Source organism: Mirounga angustirostris, unplaced genomic scaffold (assembly GCF_029215605.1).
Source record: "Mirounga angustirostris isolate CCGP_5_RB_7025 unplaced genomic scaffold, mMirAng1.0.hap1 SCAF_1, whole genome shotgun sequence".
Classification (NCBI taxonomy): Eukaryota; Metazoa; Chordata; class Mammalia; order Carnivora; family Phocidae; genus Mirounga; species Mirounga angustirostris.
In genome coordinates, this window is record NW_026991709.1 from 199,820,456 (window position 1) to 199,832,019 (window position 11,564).

General features: G+C 40.9%; 1 long non-coding RNA gene across 11 annotated transcripts in view; it reads right to left on the reverse strand.

The window, feature by feature from the left end:
* LOC123833864 (uncharacterized) overlaps positions 1 to 11,564 on the reverse strand; it is a 65,621-nt gene that overhangs the window by 29,849 nt on the left and 24,208 nt on the right. The window contains exon 4 of one of the 11 annotated variants that reach the window (XR_010413399.1): positions 3,265 to 5,303. The exons of 8 other annotated variants lie outside the window; for them this stretch is intronic. This is a non-coding gene — a long non-coding RNA (uncharacterized LOC123833864). Of the gene's footprint in view, positions 1 to 3,264; positions 5,304 to 5,355; positions 5,818 to 6,605; positions 8,323 to 11,564 lie in introns of those variants that run through there. 2 more of the 11 variants (XR_010413388.1, XR_010413400.1) reach the window with 2 other exon arrangements.

Consider the following 11,564-nt stretch of genomic DNA (forward strand, 5'->3'; position numbering starts at 1 on the left):
TAAAAAAAAAAAGAAAAAAAGATTGAGAGACATTGTTGCAGGTGCTCCATAAACATTTAAATAGATAGGTGTGGTTGAATGGAAGGGTGTATGAATGGGCGGGTGGTTGGATGGGGATAGGTCAGGGGTTTTCAACCTTGGCACTATTGACGTTAGGTCAGATAATTATTTGTTGGGAGTGATCCTGTGTGTTGTAGGATGTTTAGCAGCATCTCTGGCCTTTACTCACAAGATGCCAGAAGCATCCCCCAGTTATACAGCCAAAAATGTCTCCAGACATTTCCAAATGTTCTCTGGGGACAGAATCACCCTGGGTTAAGAAACACTGGAGTAGATTAATGGATGGGTAGGTGAATGGATGGATGGGTGGATAGATGGAAGTATGGACAGATGGTTGGATAGGAGGATGGATTATATTCTCCTTTGAACTAGCTGTATCATGTTAGTGGTGTCCTCATTAATTAATGAATTAAAAAAATCTTTGGCACATGTTCATTTTATATCTGTATGATAATAATGATTATAACTTCTTTGAAAAATTCTCCTCTAACAACAGATAAATGGGCATTCTTCTTCAGTGTTGGAGAGAGAATCAACTGGCTCATGTTTTCTGGAGGACTATTAGGCAGTGTATCTCCAGAGCCTTAAAATACACATATTGGTACATATTGCCTGTATACATTAGTACCTACATTTTGTATAAAAATTTGGCGATACCCTAAAACTTAATTGTGTCTACCAGAGTTATACCACAAACACATTTTTCTCAAATGCAAATGTTATTTTATTTTAAAATAATTATATAATTTATCATTATAATTACATATTATATAATATATAATTATATATTATAATGCATATTATATAAGATATAATTATAATACATAACATGTAATTATATATTATATAATTTAATTAATTGTATAATTATTTTAATTATAATATATAATAATGATAACTATTTTGTTTTAGTAGCCACGTTTTAAAAATTTAACATTTTCATACTTATGGGCACCATAATTTCCAAGCACCTTTGGCTGCTCAACTGCTATGTGTACTTCCGAGATACTAAAAAGACATTCACGTTGTTCAAAAAGGAACAACAGACACAGATGGAGTCACTTGCCCCCAACAGCAAACCAAGACCGAATTGCAGTTTCAGCCACTCCCAGAATGTGACCTTTAACCAGTCCATCTGGGATTACCTGGTCAGCACCAGTGAGGCCATCTGCATGAGAGGACCAACCCTGCCAAAGAAACCTTGTCTGAGACAATCCACTCTTTGTTATAAACTTCCTTTCCAGCCCCTCTGTCAACAAAAGCCTTCCATTTTGCATAGCTCCTTGGAGTTCCTTTCTACTAGCTGAATGCGCTGCTGCCTGATTCATGAATCAATGAATAAAGCCAATGAGATATTCAAATTTACTCAGCAGAATTTTTTTTTAAAGATTTTATTTATTTATTTGACAGAGAGATGCAGCGAGAGAGGGAACACAAGCAGGGGGAGTGGGAGAGGGAGAAGCAGGCTTCCCGCTGAGCAGAGAGCCCGATGTGGGACTCGATCCCAGGACCCTGGGACCATGACCGGAGCCAAAGACAGACGCTTAACGACTGAGCCACCCAGGCGCCCCCGAATTTTGTTTTTTTCACAGCTTTCAGCAAAGGTGAGTGGAGGAGCCAGATTTATTTCCATAGGTTCTGCAGTAAAGCGTTCAGTTGACAGTGATGTCACAAAGTTACTAAAGTTTCCTTCCTCTCCAATAGTATTTGGGTAAAGATTTATCTCCTCTATAATTCCTGTACTCGAGGTTAGGGTGAGGATACAATGTCCTTGAAGCAAACACAGAAACTTCAGAGTTCTGCTTTACTTGGAGAAGTCCCATACTGAATATTAGGTGCAACATTGCTACTTCCGCTTACATTTTTTTATTTCTAATAGTTGCCCATTATACCATCCTTTGACCTTGGACCTCAAACTGTGGCTGTGGAGCTGTGTAAGTTGTTTTTAAGCAACAAAATTGTCCTTGAGTATCCATGTGGTGGTCAGCTTCCATTGCATACACACCAATTTTAGCATCTTCCTTGGAGTGGGCATTTGGAGAATCTCTACAGCAGGTTTCAGAGGAGACATACTAGCACTCTCAAGGTTACTTCTATTGAGTGTAGACTCTCCAAAAGACTGCCTGAAAAGCTACTTATCAAGTAGAGCTAAACTTATTAAACTTGTTGCATTAAGAATGCCAACTTGAGAAAGTCATAATAATTTCTCAGAAGGGGAAATTCAGAGGAGGCTATTTATACGGTGTTAGGGCCTAAAGTGGGTGATTTTAAGGAGGGTCTTGCAAGGCAGGAAACTGATTGAGATTAGGCGGAGTTTATAACAATTTTGGATTGGTAGGCACAGCGAGGCAACGATCTTTTTAAATTTAAATTCCAGTTAATTAACATACAGTGTAATATATTAGTTTTAGGTGTAGAATTTAGTGATTCAGCACTTCCATATGACACCCGGTAGGGCAACAATCTTTAAGCAAGCCTTGATGAGTAAAATGCTAGTTTCAGTAAGTAATCTCTTTTTGTTAGTTTATAGTTTTCTGGGATCAAGTATTTCTTGGAGCAAATAGCTAAGCTATTTTTGCTTGTTCCCAGTATTATTTAATATAAGGACAGGAAAGTATGCCTGGTATTTTTTAACCCAGAGACAGGAAATTAAGTTGGTTTTAGTTCTCTTTATCAGGTCCCTGCAAACTACTTTTGTTGTATGCAACCACTGGTTGCTAGTAAGTCCTATGTTGGTATTGTTATTAAAAAATAGTGGCAAGTCTTCTTGTACTTAGCAGCACCTAATGGCCACCATTTCATCTTGCTTGAGCAACTTGTATAAGCATGACAAGGCAGTTCCCAAATCTGTGACAGGTCAGGTAGTGTCTTTGCCTGAAGAAAAACGGTGAAAGCAGCCCACTCTCTGCCTTTGACCAGTAATTCTGTTACCGCCTGCTGCACTGAAGGGACTGTCTGAACAAATATCTGAAGGACGTGAACAAAACTTTGTATAACTCTAAAAACACTCATCGTCTTTACCATGATTTTCCATCCCCAAAATACTTACTTAGCCAGATTCACTCTGTTGTTAGACCCAGAAATCTCTTGTAACTGTATTAGTTTTCTATGGCTGCTGTTATAAATTACCACAAATTTAGTAGCTCGAAACAATACAAATTTATTATTTTACAGTTTGGAGTCTGACATGGGGCTAAAATCAAGATGACAGGTAAGAATCCATTTCCTTGCCTTTTCCAGATTCTACAGGGTGCCTACATTCCTTGGCTTATGGCCCTGTTAACCTTAAAAATGAAACTGCCAGTTATTTTACTAGCAAAAATGAGTTTAAGAAGAGCAGAAAATTTCAATCTGGCACAGGGAGGCTGCCAGCAAAACCCTAAGCACGTCCTGCAGAACAAAGGAGGGGAACCCTCTTTTATCCATAGAGGAAAGAGGGAAGTTGGGAAAGCTGTTAGAAACAGAAAGTCCACTGGACTAAAGTAGGAGTCCAAAGTAAAGTGGCTTCTCATTGGCTGGGCTGTGCCACTCTCTCATTGGCTGGACTGTGCCACTCTCTTATTGGCTGGGCTGTGCCACTCTCTCACTGGCTGGGCTGTGCCACTCTCATTGGCTGGGCTGTGCCACTCTCTCATTGGCTGGACTGTGCCACTCTCTTATTGGCTGGGCTGTGCCACTCTCTCACTGGCTGGGCTGTGCCACTCTCATTGGCTGAACTGTGCCACTCTCTCATTGGCTGGACTGTGCCACTCTCATTGGCTGGACTCTGCCACTCTCTCATTGGCTGGACTGTGCCACTCTCTTATTGGCTGGGCTGTGCCACTCTCTCATTGGCTGGGCTGTTGCCAGCCGAGGAGGAAAGCCTTTCTTCCCCTGCTGGGGTAGTAAAGCAGCAACTCTAGTAGTAGGTACTTGCAAAGTGCATCTCTCCCTGTTGGGTCTGCAGTTGACAACGAGTGACTCCGCATGAAAGCTCCCCCTGCTGGCCTCCCGACTCCATTCTAAAGGAAGTTTACACTTCATTCATTTTCACAGCCCCCCTTCCTTCCATCTCCAAAGCCATCTCTCTGAAAATTCCTCCATTGTCATGTCTCCCTCTAACTATCCTTTTCATCTTCCACTTTTAAGGACTTGTTATTACATTGTCCCCATCTGGATAATCTAGGATAATTTCTTTATTTAAAACCAGCGGAGGCGGGGCGGGGGGCGCCTGGGTGGCTCAGTTGGTTAAGCGTCTGTCTTCCGCTCAGGTCATGACCTAGGGTCCTGGGATCGAGTCCCGCATCGGGCTCCCTGCTCCGCGGGAAGCCTGCTCTCCCTCTCCTACTCCCCCTGCTTGTGTTCCCTCTCTCGCTGTGTCTCTCTCTGTCAAACAAATAAGTAAAATCTTAAAAATAAAAAATAAAAAATAAATAAAATAAAACCAGCTGAGGGGTGCCTGGGTGGCTCAGTCGTTAAGTGTCTGCCTTCTGCTCAGGTCATGATCCCGGAGTCCTGGGATCAAGCCCTGCATTGGGCTCCCTGCTCAGCAGGAAGCCTGCTTCTCCCTCTCCCTCTCCCCCTGCTTGTGTTCCCTCTCTCACTGTCTCACTGTCAAATAAATAAATAAAATCTTTAAAAAATAAATAAAACCAGCCAATTAGCAAACTTGGTTCTGTCTGCAACCTTAATTCACCTTTGTCATGTAATCTAACATCTACACAGGTTCCACGGATTAGGATTTAGGACGCAGACATCTTTGGGGAGAGGGGCATTATTCTACCTACCACGGTTATCACGTGAAGGAGGAGCTCGGCTGACTAGATGGACTTGCTGATGTCCAGGGCTATCACGTGATCACTGGCAACAAGGTCAGGGAAGTCAGCAGTGATTATGAGGTAGGCATTTTGCTATTTGGGTAAAGCCAAACTCAAATATCAGATTTTGGTAGGATGCCAAGGCTGAGGCTGAACTTCAGTACATTCCTAACACCCTTTGACCCAGCAATTCACTTCTAGAAATTTATCCTACCAGGTTAGTCATACAACTGTGCAAATTTATACAAACAAGAGTATTTGCTGCCACATGATTTCCATGAGAGAGAAGCTATAGACAACTAAGTGTCTGTCCATAAGGGAAAGGTTCATGAAAAATAGTACACTTTTATTCTGGAATACTTTGCAACTTACATAAAATGAGGTAAAATTACAGTTGCCGACTAAGAGGATGTTCATGATGTGTTGTCGTTTTTTTAAAAGAGCAAGCTGTGGAACAAAAGGCATAGTATGAAACCATTTTACTTTTTATAAAAGTGTGTCCGTATGTGCACAAATGTGAATGAACATGCAGAGAAAAAGGCCTGGAAGGATATACACCTGTTAGCAATATAAACTGTGTTGTCTAGATTTTTATGATGAGCATGCATCACTTTCATTTATCCCTTGACTCAGAAATTCTAATTCTAGGAATTTACTAAGGAAAACATCATGGCGATGAACAGAGATTTATCTGCAAAGATATGTACCATTGTTTAAGAGTGAACAACCGTTAGCACCCAAAATGAAGAGGGAATTGATTAAATGAGTTGTACGTTTATACTCTGGAAGAGTACACATTAAAAATAAGGTAAACAGGGGCGCCTGAGTGGCTCAGTCGTTGGGCATCTGCCTTTGGCTCAGGTCATGATCCCAGCGTCCTGGGTTGCGCTCCCTGCTCGGCGGGAGGCCTGCTTCTCCCTCTTCCACTCCCCCTGCTTGTGTTCCCTCTCTTGCTGTGTCTCTGTCAAATAAATAAATAAAATCTTTAAAAAAATAAAAATAAGGTAAACAAATATGCTATTGAATGAAAATATTATAAAACATATAATGTGTTTCATTTCAAATACACATGCACATACAAATAAAAATATTATGCAAATATCATCAGTAGCTATTTCTGTATGGTCGGGTAATGGGTGACTTTTACTTTCTTATGATTTTTTGGAAGAGAGGGAAAAGAAGAAAAGAAGTCCGAGGTAAGACTCTACTTCTACACTTTTCTCAGGGTTGAACTTGAGAGGACAACATGCATTAAGGACCCAAGAGTTCTGGGTTTGGGGGAGAAATCCCAGAGTGGGCAGCTGGTCCTGGGTTCTCTAGAGCAGCTATTTAGAAAGCCTGAGCAGCACCCAGTAATCATGCTGGAAGCCTGGTGGTGACTGGGCTTTGCAGGCAGGGGCTAACAGTAGGAGGGGGAGAACAGGCACAAATCCCACAGGCCCAAACACCAAAGTCTCCAGAGTGGAGCAGAAAAGTACCTCCTCCTAGGCTTTCCCTGGGGGCTGAGCCTACCACAGGGCAGCATCAGGACAATTTTAGGCTATCATTACGTGGCTGGTAGGAGTATCCAAGGGTCATAACCAGTCTCAGACTAAGACTCCATTGTAAGAATCGGAATTTTTCTGATGATTCTTATGCTTTTTTATGAGGTCAATGCATCAATTGTGAAAGGAGGAAGGAACGCTGAACACTAAATCACAACTGCCACTTGAAGTTGATGGACTAGGAAGCAACTCAGAGACCCTGTGATTTTTTTTTTTTTTTTTTTTTTTTTTACTTAGACCATCCAGCCCCTGAACACACAGGCCAGAGGTGAAAGTTCTAGCTTAGAGCCTCCTTGCACCGCGTGGCCTCTTTGTGCCCAGTCTGTCTCCAGAGCCAGAATGTCAGCTGCTCTGGCCTGTTCCAATTCTGCTCTTTGAGCTCCACCCGCTGTGCACTGCTGGACGCTTGTCTGACCCACTGCCTGCAGGCTGGACCTCTTTCGCTCTAGTGGATTCTGGGGGGCTCTATTCCATTCCCTCTTCAGAGCTGATGCACCCACTCCTCCACTGCTGGACATAATATTAGCTGACGGTTCACAGCTACACTCCTCACCAGTAATTGCCCCCAGCTATAGGGAACTGCCTGTGCAGGCTATTCCCCCTTCCAGGCTCGTGGCCAACGGCTGGTAGATGTGGAGAATTTAAAAGCCTGCTCCTCAGCTCACAATTTGAGTCAACTCTGAGGGACTTCCCCAGCTCCAGATCTGCTTGTAGGATTAGCTGAGGCCCCATCTGCAACCTCACTGGGGGTCAGTTTCTCCCTTTGCCCAGTTCTGCCTCCCTCATCCTCTTACAGTTTTGTCTACTGAGTACAGTCTCTGACAAACTGGCTGTACAAGTTTGCTGAACAAATGCTCTGCAGCTCAGAGTCTGTCAAGGGAAGCCAAGCTAAGATAGCCTCCCACTGGGAGTCAGGCCTGTGTTTGCTGTAGAATCACAGGAAACAAGCAAACCCATCAGAGGGTAGAGAGGTCTGTGTTCAGCCTGGCCTGTGTCCATCACTAATAGCGTGATCTTGGGAGTGTTCCTTGACCTCTTGGGTTCCCAATTAGTACATGAGGAAAGAAGACAGCCTGGCTCTGCTAGTCATGGAGGTGGTGGAAAATCCAATCCTACCATACATACATATACATAATATAGACTAATACAGTATGTATAGATGTATGTATTCACATGCAAATATTCCCTAGCTCTGGGCACAGAGAGGGCCTTGGAGCAGTAAGACCTCCAACAGCAATGTACCAGATCTAATACCAAGTACCAAGATCTTGGCTTCTAAATACCATTCTCCATGAAAAGAACCAGAATTCCTTGGCTGTGACAAGAAAAGTTATGAGATGAGCTTGGAATAATTTATGCCAGACAACAAGGAAGTGCTGAAAGAATGATATGGTTTTTATCATAAGGACATAGAAGACAGAGAGGCTCTCACTAGTTAAATCTGAGACAATTTGAGATTAATATTTAAAAATGATCTCCTAATGTGACCTGCAAATTTAACACAATTACTATCAAAATCCAGCAGGATTTTGCTTTGTTTTTCTGCAAAAATTGACAAGCTGATCCTAAAATTTATATGGAAATGCAAAGAAGCCAGGATAGCCAAAACAATCTGCAAAAAGAACAAAACTGGAGGACCCACACTTCCCAATCTAAAACTTAGTATAAGGGAGTGATTGGCAAACTTTTCTGTAAAGGGCTAGACAGTAAGTATGTTAGGCTTTGTGGATTTTAACTCTGTCACAACTATCAACTCCATTTTTAGTATATTCAGTGTTGTGCAATCATCCCCACAATCTAATTTTAGAACATTTTGTCACCCCTTAAAAAACCTTGTACCTATTAGCAGTCACTCTTCATTTCCTCATGCCACCTTCCCAGCCATAGACAACCACCAATCTGTATTCCGTCTACAGATTTGCCTGTTTGGGACATTTCAAATAAATGGAATCACACAATATATGACTGGCTTCTTTCACTTAGCATTATGTCTTCAAGGTTAATCTATGTTGTAGCATTTGTCAGCATTTCATTCCTTTTTATAGCTGAATTATATAGTACATTGTATGGACATACCATAATTGTTTAATCCACTCATCAGCTGATGGATATCTGGGTTGTTTACATTTTGGGGCTATTATGAATAGTGCTGTTAGGAACCAAGTACAAGTTTTTGTGTAGACATATGTTTTCATTTCTTTTAGGTATATACCTAGGAGTGGAATTGCTGGGTCATACTGTAGCTCTGTGTTTAACTTTTGAGTAAACTGTTTTTCAAAGTGGCTGTACCATTTTAACTTCCCCCAACAGTGTTGAAGGGTTCCAATTTCTCCACATGTTAAACAACACTCGTTATTATCTTTTTTATTATAGCCATCCCAGTGGGTGTGAAGTGCTATCTCACTGTGGTTTTGATTTACATCTCAATGACTAATGATGTTGAGCATCTTTTCATGGGCTTATTGCCATTTGTATGTATTTGGAGAAATATCTATCTCATCCTTTTCCATTTTTAATGGCTAATTTAATTTTTTATTATTGAGTTTAAGAGTTCTTTTTACAGTCTGATACATGTTCCTTGTCAGATATATAATTTGCAAATGTTTTCTCCCATATGTGGGCTCCCTTTCTTCATGGTGTCCTTTAAAGTACAAAAGTTTTTGATTTTGATGAAGTCCAATTCACCTGCTTTTTCTTTTGTTACTTGTGCTTTTGGTATCATATCTAAGAAACCATTGTCACATCCATAGTCATGAAGATTTACCCTTATGTTTTCTTCTAAGAGTTTTACAGTTTTTGTTCTTTTGAGTTGATTTTGTGAGGAGGTAGACCAGATTCATTCTTTTGCATGTAGATATGTGATTGTCCCATTATCAACTGCCAGAGTTAACAGTTTATATCCTTTTTTTTTGTTGGTCTAGTTAACAAGGTTTTGTGATTTTTTTTCATCAAAATTGTTAAAGCTAAATTTAGTCAAGCTAAGTTTCAACATGATATCATAAATTTCCCACCAATCATACAAAATATCCCCTTGGGTCAGTTCTAAATTAGGCTCATGCAACAAAACGCACATTTCATTTGAAAGCTTTTGTGTAGGTGTGCCCAAGCTGTCAAATCCAATTTAATAGGACCAAATGCCTAATAGTTGAAGACTTAGTTTCTCATCAGGCTGTCTCTAGAGAGGTTCCAAGCAAATAAAATAGTGAAATCCCATGAAACCTTTTTTCTTTATTTTATACCAGCCAAGGAAGATCGGTACTAAGTAATTTGGAATAGTGTCAAGGGGGATTCAATTCATTACCGCACTAATTCTGAGGGGGGGCAGGGAGGAGTGGTACCTTGACCTCTGACAATGAACAACAGGGTCTTTGGTTGATAGGAGGGTGGGAGGTAGTTCTGACGTAGGTGACTATGGGAAAGGTGTAGAGGGAAGATGGACTTATAAAGGCATGCTGGGATGGATGGGTGGCTGAGAGAGGGCTCAGATCCCTGGCTGAAGATATATGAAGATGTTGTTAAGAAAAATTACTTGGGAAAAGGGCAAAAAGATAGTTGACATGTACTTTCAATGTCACTAGGGAATTAAGGGGGATGATGGTTTCATCCAAGAGTTATTCAATTACCTATCTTAAACGAATGTGCCTTTGTTATTTACTATCAATTACTCTAAAGTTATATGCTAAATATTATCCAGTGGAAAAGATAATCCCAAAGGTTACAGTTTGATTGCTCTGCTTGACACGAACCATTTTTACATCTTACCCAACATTTTATTTTATTTTAAATATTTTATTTATTTATTTGAGAGAGAGAGACACAGCGAGAGAGAGAGAGCACAAGCAGGGGGAGTGGCAGGCAGAGGGAGAAGCAGACTCCCCGCTGAGCAGGGAGACCGATGCGGGGCTGGATCCCAGGACCCTGGGATCATGACCTGAGCCAAAGGCAGTTGCTTAACTGACTGAGCCACCCAGGCATCCTGCTGTTTTCAGGTTTTTGAAATCCTTTGCCAGGATTCAGCTGTGATGACCAAGAGTTGTTAAGTGTCCTCTGAGGAAAAAAAAAATCAGCCCTCACTGCAACAAGGAGCTCAACTCTAAATTGCCAATGGAGTCCTCATTCTTCATGGATTTGTAAAAAATTAAATGAAAAAGCTGTGAAAAACATATTCCAAGGGAGTGGGAGGCTCTTTCCCAATGGCTGTAATGTTACATCATAGTACAAACCCTAGTGGGCCAGACATGCCAGGTAAGCCAGACATTCTCACATGAGCATGTGTTTAAGAATGATTTTAGGCAATACTGCATCTCAGCCCCTGCCTGGGCTACCTGCTGCCCCACTGTTGAAAGTCCATGTTAAGACATTCAGATGCTCCTAACTTAGCACATAAAGCTGACTACTGCTTTGGTTCTCTGTAGGAAATGAGAGAACAACCCTCTTGGCTTCAAGTATGGTCTAAAATTATTAACAAACTCACTGGGGCTAACGTTCACTGCCTGGAAATGTTAACTGTTTACAAGTGTTTCCTGGTTAGTTTGAGAGCTTCCCAAAGGCAGAGATGATCTCATTTATCTCCATATCCTCTATTTCTACCCACAGGAGTTGGCAGATAGAAAGCATTCAATAGATTGCTGTGAGAGAACACTTTTTTGGAAAAGTTCTACTGGCAGGTACTATACCTGGCAAACCAAAAAATAAAAATAAAAGATGTTCACAGAGAGAAGTAGAAATCTACTAATTTATTGCTCCAAGCTTGGGATTAATTTTGATTTGCTTGGGTTTCTCATGGTAGGGGCGAAATAGCTTGGATTAGATAAAACAAACAAACAAAAAAGGTAAAATTTGTGTAACTCAATAAAAATTACTTTTTCAGTAAGATCTGAGCACGATTTATCAGACAGACCAATTTCTCAATTAAAAAAAAAGTGTAGGACATTACTGTACTTCCTTGGAGTATACATATCATTTTTCTTTCTGAGACACAAATAGTTGTGAGTACTATATAGGGAGGCAGAAATTAGAGTATCAGAGGGATAAAAAGACACAAAATTGTTTCTACAGTATGAGGCACTTGGTTGAATTATGTTCAGTCATATGCTAGGGTTACATGATGTGAACTAAACAGACCAAAGCTGTGCATATTACAATAGTGTTCAAAGGTAGCATT